Source organism: Somniosus microcephalus, chromosome 2 (genome assembly GCF_052327205.1).
Source record: "Somniosus microcephalus isolate GS21.2 chromosome 2, FLI_Smic_1.0, whole genome shotgun sequence".
In the NCBI taxonomy this organism is placed as follows: domain Eukaryota; kingdom Metazoa; phylum Chordata; class Chondrichthyes; order Squaliformes; family Somniosidae; genus Somniosus; species Somniosus microcephalus.
The window spans coordinates 85,277,449-85,288,047 of NC_140988.1; the positions used below are offsets into that span (position 1 = coordinate 85,277,449).

General features: G+C 46.6%; 1 protein-coding gene across 4 annotated transcripts in view; it reads right to left on the bottom strand.

Annotated features, from left to right (window-relative positions):
• Nucleotides 1-3,644, bottom strand: part of fstl5 (follistatin-like 5) — a 1,173,542-nt gene extending 1,169,898 nt beyond the window's left edge. For 2 of the 4 annotated variants that reach the window (XM_086010874.1, XM_086010870.1), the window contains exon 1: nucleotides 3,297-3,644. The gene's annotated coding sequence lies outside the window, so the exon portion shown is untranslated. The remainder of the gene's footprint in view (nucleotides 1-3,296) is intronic. The other 2 variants (XM_086010888.1, XM_086010881.1) reach the window with 1 other exon arrangement.
• Nucleotides 3,645-10,599: the final 6,955 nt, after the last annotated feature.

Below are 10,599 nucleotides of genomic sequence, written 5' to 3' on the forward strand. Positions count from 1 at the left end.
CATTGGCTTGTTCTCTCTACACAGATGCGGCCGGACCTGCTGTGATTTCCAGCCAAAAAAAATGTTTTTTGTCTGTTTTTTTGTTTTTCATACAGACCCCAGCATCTGCAATATTTGACCCCTTGTGACCCCACCTCATTGTTCTTTGATGTAATGTTTCCCTGACTGACCTGTTTGGACACCATTCACACCTTTGACTGCTGTGATTATCTCTCTGCCGAGGTGTGATAAATGGCAGTTGGAAAGGTTACCTGTAAACATCTGACATGATTCTCTGACTATATAAGCTGTGTCTTTATGCATTTCTCCACTTCACCTGAAGAAGGAGCAGCGCTCCGAAAGCTTGTGATTTCAAATAAAGCTGTTGGACTATAACCTGGTGTTGTGTGACTTCTTACATTTGTCCACCCCAGTCCAACTCCGGCATCTCCACACCTTAAGAAGGGGAGGAAGGCCTGCAGTACCGCAGCGCACCATGCCGCAGTGTGTGGCACTGCGGCACATTGCGCTGCGATTTTCAGTTGCAGCGCCCCAAGAGGGATGTGGGGTGCCTCAAGCAGCGCCCCACTTCCGCTTGGGGCGCTGAAACTGAATTTCCGGCTGGCGCTCGCAGCTCCTTCCGGGATGGTACTTCCAACACCCAGGCGAGACTGGCCCCTAGGGTGCCACCGAATTTCTAGGCCATATATTTTTAAAATAAATTTTTGGGTTTTTTTTTCGAGGCAATTCATAATTCGCACTTGAGATATCAAGTTATTTTCCTCCTCTTTCAGTATCCGAAGGGGCCACTCCCTCCATGAAACCCTCAATCACACCAGCACCCCCTCCCCTTCCCGTGCAAGCGCAAGAGATGCAACACCTGCTCTTTTACCTCCTCCCTTCCCACTGTCCAGGGCCCCAAACACTCCTTCCAGGTGAAACAGTGATTTACTTGTACTTCTTTCAATTTAGTGTACTATATTCGCTGCTCATGATTCAGTCTCCTCTACATTGGGGAGACCAAATGCAAATTGGGTGATCGCTTTGTGGAACACCTCCGTTAAGTCTGCAAGCTTCTGGTCGCTTGCCATTTTAATTCTCTGTCCCACTCCCACTCTGACCTGTCTGTCATCGGCCTCCTAATCTGTTCCAACCTTCCGGACTCAACATTGAGTTCAATAATTTCAGATCCTAACCACTGCCCCCATTTTTCGAACAGCAGGTGGTGTTGATGGTTCTGCTGTTGCCATTTACAGCTCCTCTAGACCCATCTTTTGTTTCTTCACTTGTCCCATTGCCACTCCCTTTTGACTTGCACCATCATCGCTTTTGTCATTTAATCGCTCCTGTCTTCCACCCTATCACAGACCTTCCCTTTTGTTCTTTCCTCCCCTCCCCTTTTCCCTGCCCCTGCACTTGCTTAAAACCTGTTACATCTGTAACATTTTCCAGTTCTGACGAAATGTCACAGACCTAAAACATTACTAACTCTGTTTCTCTCTCCACAGATGCTGCATGACCTGCTGAGTATTTCCAGCATTTTCTGTTTATTAAAGTTATTTAAGTTGCGTTATACATTCACATACAATCACCAGAGTTATTTGAAAGGTCTGAAACTACGTACAAAATATTAAGCTGTGACACACCAGACAATTCAAACTGTGTATGACAACTGACTAATGGATATGAGGGCTGAAATTCCCTTTCAACCCCGGGAAAATCTTCAAACCAATGAATGGACCTTCACCATCGATGGGTAATCGGCAGTATCAAAAGAAAAACACCCCGATCACAACCTCCAGTAAGATTCTCCAAAACCACTAGCACACACAAATGCATACACACGCCATCACATCGTACTTAGCATGGAGATGGCGCACGGCACGTAAATCAGATTCTGAACATTGTTGGAATTTGAACTTTTATATCTTTTTGTAAAAATCGGCGATTCCTAGTCAATTACCTAATATGGGAGTTTTCTATTTCAGAAACACAAATGGTTTATGGCCAAGAAAACAAATGCTTTTTTGCGCATGTTCGGTTAGTTGGGCGCATCTCCCTGTCCATAACAAACAATTTTGACTCGCAAGTATTTCCTTCCCAAATGTAAAACTCTGAGCACTAAAAGTAGACATGAATATAGCACGCCTTTAGTACAACCTCGCTTTTAACATTTCATAAAAAATTAACTTTCTCATTGTTATATAATTATTGCAATTTAAAAAATAACTTTGAAGCTTTATACAGCTGCGGTACTTCATTTGTTAGCAAAAATGTAGAAAAGAGATAGGAACATCCCCAGGCAACCACCTCTAAATGGGGTAAACTAACCGCCAGAGGGATTACCGGCGGGAGTTATGGTAAATCTCATCACAGGAGATTGAAGGGTCTGACACTTTGTAGATTTTTAATATATTCTCTCGAAAGCTCGGGTCACTGAATAAAAAGCTCAACCGATTCACATGTAAATTCAGGCTGAACTTCATCCCACACCAGAGCGCTCAACAACACAGCCAGGCTCCCCACAGCTGCCAAACGCCGCCTTGCATCAGTCCACTGCCAACTGTCTGCAATTGCAACCGCTTACAAAGCCGGGCAAGTTAAGACTTCTCCATTTTTTAAAAAAACAGAGCGCAACCAAAGCAGAGAGGGGAAAAAAAATCGGAATTGCCTTGAACCTTTACAAATATGAAATGTTTTAATAACAGTTGTTGACTCTGGGGCACCTTGCAAGGTGCAAGGAGAAAGCGCCCATTAAAAGCCTCAAACTATCTTCCAGAATTTACAGCTCGTCCCTCACCGAACAGCAATTAACACGTGAACTGAAATCGGTGCTGTAAATGTACAGAGGAGCCCGCCTCGGGCAAACTCTGGACACCTGCAGAATGTATTCTTCCCAAATCTAATGTTGCGCCAATTGTCCAGATTTGTCTCTTTTAAGTTGGTCTACAAGTCTTATATTGCGTGACAAGCACAGATTTCCAATTACACCAACAGCGTTACTGCACACAATAATGTTAAGCATCGTCTGCTGTTACTTTCCACAGTACTTGCAAGCTATTTTTTTCAGTAGTTACAACACTACATTTATTCAATTTAACTACTACCCAGTCTGAATCTCTTTTTCTCTTTACAGATGCTAGTTGATCTGCTGTGTATTTTCAGCATTTGACTTCTTTTATTTCTTAGAAATCTATAAGCCTGGGTACATAAAAAAAAGACTGCGATCATGTAACAGTTGAAGAACAAATACACCTCAGCTTCAGTACTTAGTATTCCCTCCCCTCCCAAGTATATATAGATATATATCTTCTTACCTGTTTGACACACTCCGCGGTGTTGAGAACCAATACAATTTATAATTTCACCTCGAAATAAACGAAGACGCGAACTGAATTTGTCCCTCAAACCTAAAACAACATTAGCTTAAAAAAACAAGGGAGGGGAAAAAAGCTCAGCGTGTGAATAAGTGAAAGAAGCCGGATTGGAGGCAAAGGGTGCAATAATCCCGGGCTGGAAATGTGTGTGTGGTTGCGGCGGAGAGCAGATCGCAGGTGCCTGCTGTTCGGTGCACGCTGGCTGTGCACTGAGCTCCGGCAGACGGACGCGCTCCGCTCAGTCTCTGTGCCTTTTTTTTTGCACAACTAGCACTGAGTGAATGAACAGCTCCCAGCGCAGCTCGGCCGCACCCGGCGCTGCCCCGCCCCGCCCGCCCGCCATCCTCATTTACATACAGGCCGCAGCCCGGCCAATAGCGTCCCCAGAGCTCGCTTCCACCTGCTGAGGGGCGGGTGCGGGGCATCCTCTCCGCCCAGCCCTTCCACCCCAACCCTGCCGCCTGTCAGCTGCACTGCAAGGGTTCCCTGTGTCTCAATCATACACATGCACATTATTACTGTACAACATTTGTCCCGTTCAGGATTTGATTTTACTCTAGCTGACTGAGTAACTGCGATAAAGGGCATTATCTCTGAGCCTTGAAAAGTTGCACAAAAAGCTTTGCTCCTGTCTTCTGTAATTGCATGCCTTACACAGGATTACATAGGATATCCAACACAGAAACAGCCCATTCGGCCCAACCAGTCCGTGCCGGCGTTTATGCTCCACTCGAGCCTCCTCCTGTCTTTCCTCGTCTAACTCTATCAGCATAACCCTCTCTTCCCTTCTCCCTCATAGGCTTATCTAACCGCCCCTTAAATGCATCTATACTTTTCGCTTCAACCACTCCTTGTGGCAGCGAGTTCCACATTCTCACCACTCTCTCGGTAAAGAAGTTTCTTCTGAATTGCCTATTGGATTTCTTGCTACTATCTTATATTGATGACCTATAGTTTTGCTCTTCCCCACAAGTGAAAGCATTCTCTCTGTATCTACTCTATCAAAACCTTTCATGATTTTAAAAACCTCTATTAGGTCACCCCTCCGCCTTCTCTTTCCTAGAGAAAAGATACCTAGCCTGTTCATCCTTTCCTGATAGGTATACCCTTGCATTGCTGGTATCATCCTTGTAAATCTTCTCTACACCCGCTCCAGTGCCTCTATATCCTTTTTATGATATGGCGACCAGAATTATACGCAGCACTCCAAGTATGGTCTAACCAAGGTTAGATACAAGTTTAACAAAACTTCACTACTTTTCAATTCTATCCCTCGAGAAATAAACCCTAGTGCTTGGTTTGCTTTTTTTCATGGCTTTGTTAACCTGTGTCGATAATTTTAGTGATTCGTGTATTTGTACTCTGAGATCTCTTTGCTCCTCTACCCCATTTAGATTCTTATTTTCCAAGTAATATGTGACCTCCTATTTTTCTAAACAAAATGTAATAACCTCACATTTATCTGTGTTGAATTTCATTTGCTAATTATATGCACATTCTGCAAGTTTATTAATCTCTTCCTGTAATTCGTTGACGTCCTCCTCAGTATTGACTATCCCCCAATTTGGTGTCATCCGCAAATTTAGAAATTGTGTTTTTGATTTCAAAGTCTAAATCATTAATATAAATTGTGAACAACAGTGGTCCCAGCACTGATCCATGTGCAACACCACTTTCCAACTTCTGCCACTCTGAATAGCTACCCTTTAACCCTACTCTCTGCTTTCTGTCTTGAAGCCAGCTAGCTATCCATTCTGCTACTTGTCCCCTGACTCCACATTTCCTGACCTTAGTCATTAGTCTATTATGTGGTACCTTATCAAAGGCCTTTTGAAAATCTAGATAAATTACATCTACAACATTACCCTTGTCTACTCTTTCTATTACCTCTTCAAAAAATTCAATGAGGTTGGCCAAGCAAGGCTTTCCCTTTTGAAATCCATGCTAACTATTTATTGTCATATTTTTGGTTTCTAGATGTTCTTCTATTTTCTCCTTTAGTAGGGATTCCATTATTTTTCCTAATACCGATGTTAAGCTGACTGGTCTATAGTTTCCTGGACATGTTCTATCTCCCTTCTTAAATATAGGTATTACATTAGCTATCCACCAGTCCTCTGGCACTTGTAAGGTTTTTTTTTTACTAAGTCTCTCTCTCTGGTGAGACCTCTCTCTCTTTTGCAATTTACCGAGTGGTTCGACCCACTCACCCCTTAGGTTCTGTACACTGGACTTTGAGGCAGGAACTACAATGCAGAGAATACTCTGTAGACCAAGTTTAATGAAACAAAGTGAAATTTTATTGCATAAAGGAAAAATTGGATGTAAGCCAATAAGGTACATGGGAGGGAAAAACAAATCATAATACAGTACTAACCAATATATCCACAGGCATATTATACTTTACAAGGTTCACCATGAAATAGGGAAACACACGGCACATCGAGGGACAACAACTCATTGGTAATTATCCCCTAAAATGCCCACCCCCTAAACCTAGCTAGATTAGATTATGAGGGGCCAGAAACATGCTCACCAGTCCCAGTTAGAAAATAGAGGTTTTGAAGTCAGCATTTTGGTCCTCTCAGGCGTCCTGTCTCCACGTGGTCAGCGGAACACAACGGGCTGCGACACTCTTTTCTCCCTCGAGGTAATGGACATGGGCAGGCTGGATGTTAGCAGGCCTGGACATCGGCGTAGAGAGAGACCAACTGTTTGACCATTTTCAGATAGGTTTCCTCTTGGAGGGTCGCCGTCTTTTCATCTCGTCAAATGGCCCGGGGTTTGTCGATGATCTCCCGATAGCTACCCCGGGTCTGGGCGCTGACTCGATCTTCCCTCTCGAACCTTTCTCTTGAACCTCCCTATCGAACATCTCCCGATAGCTGCCCCGGGCCTCCAGTTATACTTTTTCATCGAGGCCCTTATCTCCCGCCATATCAAGGTTAGTCTTTGTTTAACTTTTGGCGGGCTTGTAGCACAGAGGGGTAGTCATTGTGTTTAAAGTACTTTCAGGATGGCCGGTAACTGCCATCTCTGGTCTGGAATGACCTTGTATTGTCTTTAATGGGTCTTGATGTTCCCCTTTGAATTTGAAGCTGTTTCCCCTTTGTCTGGGTAAACATTTTGATGGCCTTTATCTACAGGCCGATCTGATTGGATCTGCATCCAATCTATATGTATGGGGTTCTGTCTGGTTTCGCATTCTCCGAAATTGCATTCCAGAACTTACTGTGGGCTGAATCCACAAAAGCTGTCTGTGGACTGCAGGAACCATTTTAAAATGTCCCAAAAAGCTGGTCACTGGGTCTGGTGGCTATTTTGTGTGCCCCTTTTTTTCTGGGCTTCTTTTAAAACAATCTTTAAAGTTAAGGCCTTTTCTGCCAATAGACCCTTATAGGACAATTTTCAATTTTGCGAATCCTACAGTCCTCCCTGATGATACTATAACTTGCTTGAAGTATCATAATTCTGGGTGAGCAACATTTTCTAACTCTCCATAATCAAACCATCCCCTGTATTTACCTATCTATGACCCCACGACACATGCATTTCCCATTTCAGAAAACCCACAGTGTACATTAAGCATCTATAGATGGCAATACTTTGGAGTTAAAATCTGACACACATATTTCCAGGCGTGGAGGGGGGCCTAATACCCCTACACCACCTGGTTCATACATGTTATCTTTTATTAATAACAACACGCATAATAAACTTCAATAAAAATAATAAAGAAAGAAAATACACACAAAATCACATGTGAATACTATCAAAAATAGAGGAGGGAGGGAAACTCTAACTCTATACCTAGCAGCAACATTTAAATGGGTGTCTCCTCGTCTACCCGCACATAAAGCTCCCTCCATTCTCTGTTCTCATACTTCTGGAAACGTTTGTCCCTCTTACAATGTACAAAGAGTAAATAAATCACAATAAAAATCTGACATACTATGAGGATGTGGGAGGCTATCCTAATCCATGAAGGGACTTCTATATTAGTGAACAGGTCCCACCACTGTGGGGTCACTATATCTAATATGTCTGCCCCTATTTCTAATGTCTTCTGCTCCAGCGTGTAAAAATGTTTCTGTGAAACGGCAATGGCTTTTAGTATCTTGGTGAGGTGCTCAGGGAGAGGGGGAATGATGTAGCCAAAATGTGCAACGAATCATTGCAGACCGGTGAAATTTTCTTTGACAGTGAGGTGAACAGTAGAAGGTTCAGGAATAGGGACAATTTGCTCTTGGGCCACTTGAACTTCTGCCTTGGGTTTGAAGCAGAAACTGCTGTCACTGACCGGACACCAGCCGTGCTGTCCATGTTGGTAGTGGGGCGCTGCAGTGGTGACACAGTATGTCCCACCTCCTATATATGCCACCTGCGGGGGCACATGGCTTTGTGCCATTGCCTCCATGGTGCAATTTATAGGCTTCGCGCCAGCAGTTCTGAACCTGCACTGTGGTTTCGAATAGGCATTCAAGTGCTGGGGACACAGGATGATGTGTGCTCCCCGGCTCCGGCACCCCGAGAGGTCGGTACCCATCATTGCATGCTCCCATCGAATGATGTAAGGTGGGACCGCTGTGTAGCGAATGTGTGCACCCCCTTAAATGACTCCAATGTTCTCCACCCTGTATACCGGGGCGGGTTTAGCTGTCTTTCCCATAACCGGCATTCTTACCACTATACCCATAATGGTGTGATTAGACCGCCCACAGTCCACTGGGACTGGGTAGGCCTCTGAAGCTAGTCTGAGCTGGCATGGACTTAATGCATTCTCAAAAGGGTGGAGGGCTGCGAGGTGCTTATTGCCGATCCAGGAGAGGACCAAACCTTGTTTTAAATCCTCCAGATTACTGCGGCCCTCGCCCAGTAACCATGCCCCGTACAGCACGCACGCCTCATTCTGCGCAGCCTGATCTGACGCATTCCGATCCTCTCTGATGAGAGCATTTACCGTTTTAGCATTTTTCTCCAGCTCAGCTATGATTTCTTTTAAGTGTAGCGTCATTGCCTGGTCCTCATGTAACTCAGAACCCACTACCTTATTCTCGTCCGTCAGTATCTTTCTTAACCGCGCTTTTAAACCATTGATCTGGGTCTACAGCTGCATGTCATCCAGAGTGTTGATGACGGAAGTCCCTGTGTTAAAGGTGGTAAAAATATCATTGACTGTACCCCTTCTTTGTCTCCCTAGCCTGTCCAAGACCTCATGTGGTGTGGTGTACAATCCGGCTCTTTCGACATCGGCAAAGTCGAACTCAAAAAATTGTCTGAACATACTTGTTAACAGGACCTGGTACAATTGCTCCATTTCCTTGGGGCACCACTCTAGCAATCGCACCTCGGTGAGGTTTAAAATCACCGAGGCTACCACGTAGTGCACCCCTTGGTACAGCACCTGACCTGTGGGTACCAATACTAGTCCATTCACGGGTCCCTTGGTAGTGGCGGGGCACCCTTCCTTGCGGGCTTTGGCTACCGGAATCGTGGGCAGGGGCTCGCGGGGGTGGGTGATGAGCTCAGTGGCATTCACCGGGATCAGAGAGTATGGGACTCTGCACGCCCGCGTGCTAAAGTCCCACCTCATCCCTTTCCCAGCTCCCTGCCACTGTCTCTGGAAAAAGATGGAGACACCTGTGGGGCAGATGCGTTCTGAACCCCACATGCAGATGTAAATCCCATCATCTGGTTCCCAACATTTGTCCCAACAGACACTCAATCCCCCATGAGTCCCCGTAATAGTCCGATGGGTATTGTTACCCAGTCGCTCCCACTCGATCGTGGAGTTTTTCATGGTCTTACTCAGCTTCCGAAGCCACCACCATCTGTCCAAAGGAACATGTCCGTTGCACACTAAACAAATCTTCCTCCCGACGGTTACGCTGACTCTGGGCGCGATGATCCTCACCCTGGGACACATTAGAGAAGTCTCTCCGTATGCAAACCCAGACTGGCTGGAGTATTCCGTAGAGTTCGACCCCAGCCATCCTGGCCACCTCCCTTCGTGGAAGTAGGTGGCTGTTTCCTCAACGTCCCATTCACCTGTCCCATCAGTCGCGATGGGGGCTGTGTCCCCAGAGCATCCATACACGATGGAGTCCTTGGTGTAGCCCCGACAGGCCAAGCTACACCCGATCACCACGAACACAATGAGAATCCTCTCCATGGTACCTTTGGTTCCTGCAACAGATTAAATGATACAGCCAGGCTCCCGAGAGATTCTGGCCTAGGTGAAGGCATGATCGGGTCTTTCGACCTCGATCCAAAACAAACACACATGCTGGGCAGATTCCAAAACTATTTCTTATAACACCCATCACCTTAAAAATTTACACACCTTATACTTAACCAAACTTAAACTTAACTAAACTTATGTACAGCGCCGCCCGTCCCCGGGTGGCCTGCCTAATCCCTGTTCGGACTGCAGCTCACCGCTCCCTGTGGCGGGGCCGCACTGACCTGTAGCTTGAGTCCCCCGCAGCCTTTTGCTGCCAATTGGTGACTGCGTCTTTCTAGGGATTTCCCAAGTCGGTGTCCGCTGAAGTAGGGGGAATCTGGCCAGAGTTTTATTGGCTGAGGCGTCCGAGACGACCTGCGAGGGGGTAATCCGGGCGAGGCTCCCTTTGCGAATGGACCTTTGGTTGGGACTTTAGCCCTCACAGCCCATGGCTTCTCCACGACTGTCGGCTTTGGCTCCCTTCCCTCAGACTCCGCCCCTTTGGGATTTGTGTCTGTGGCAGATGACTCCTCCCTACCTGTCCCTACAGGTGGAGAATCTCCGCCCCCAAGTTCTACCTCCCCTACGCTTGAGCCGAGGGCGGGACCTCCGTCCTCCGACTCCACCTCCTCCAGAATCGTGTCAGGGGTGGGGCCTAGCTGTTCGGGCTCCCCCCTAACTGTACTCGGGTCAGACGACCTGCGAGGGGGTACTTCGGGCGAGGCTACCTTTGCGAGTGGACCTTTGGCTGGGACTTTAGCCCTCACAGCCCGTGGCTTCTCCACGAATGTCGGCTTCGGCTCCCTTCCCTCAGACTCCGTCCCTTTGGGATTTGGGTCTGTGGCAGACGACTCCTCCCTACCTGTCCCTACAGGTGGAGAATCTCCGCCCCCAAGTTCTACCTCCCCTAAGCTTCAGCCGAGGGCGGGTCCTCCATCCTCTGACTCCACCTCCTCCAGAATCGTGTCAGGGGCGGGACCTAGCTGTTCGGGCTCCCCCCTAACTGTGCTCGGGTCAGGG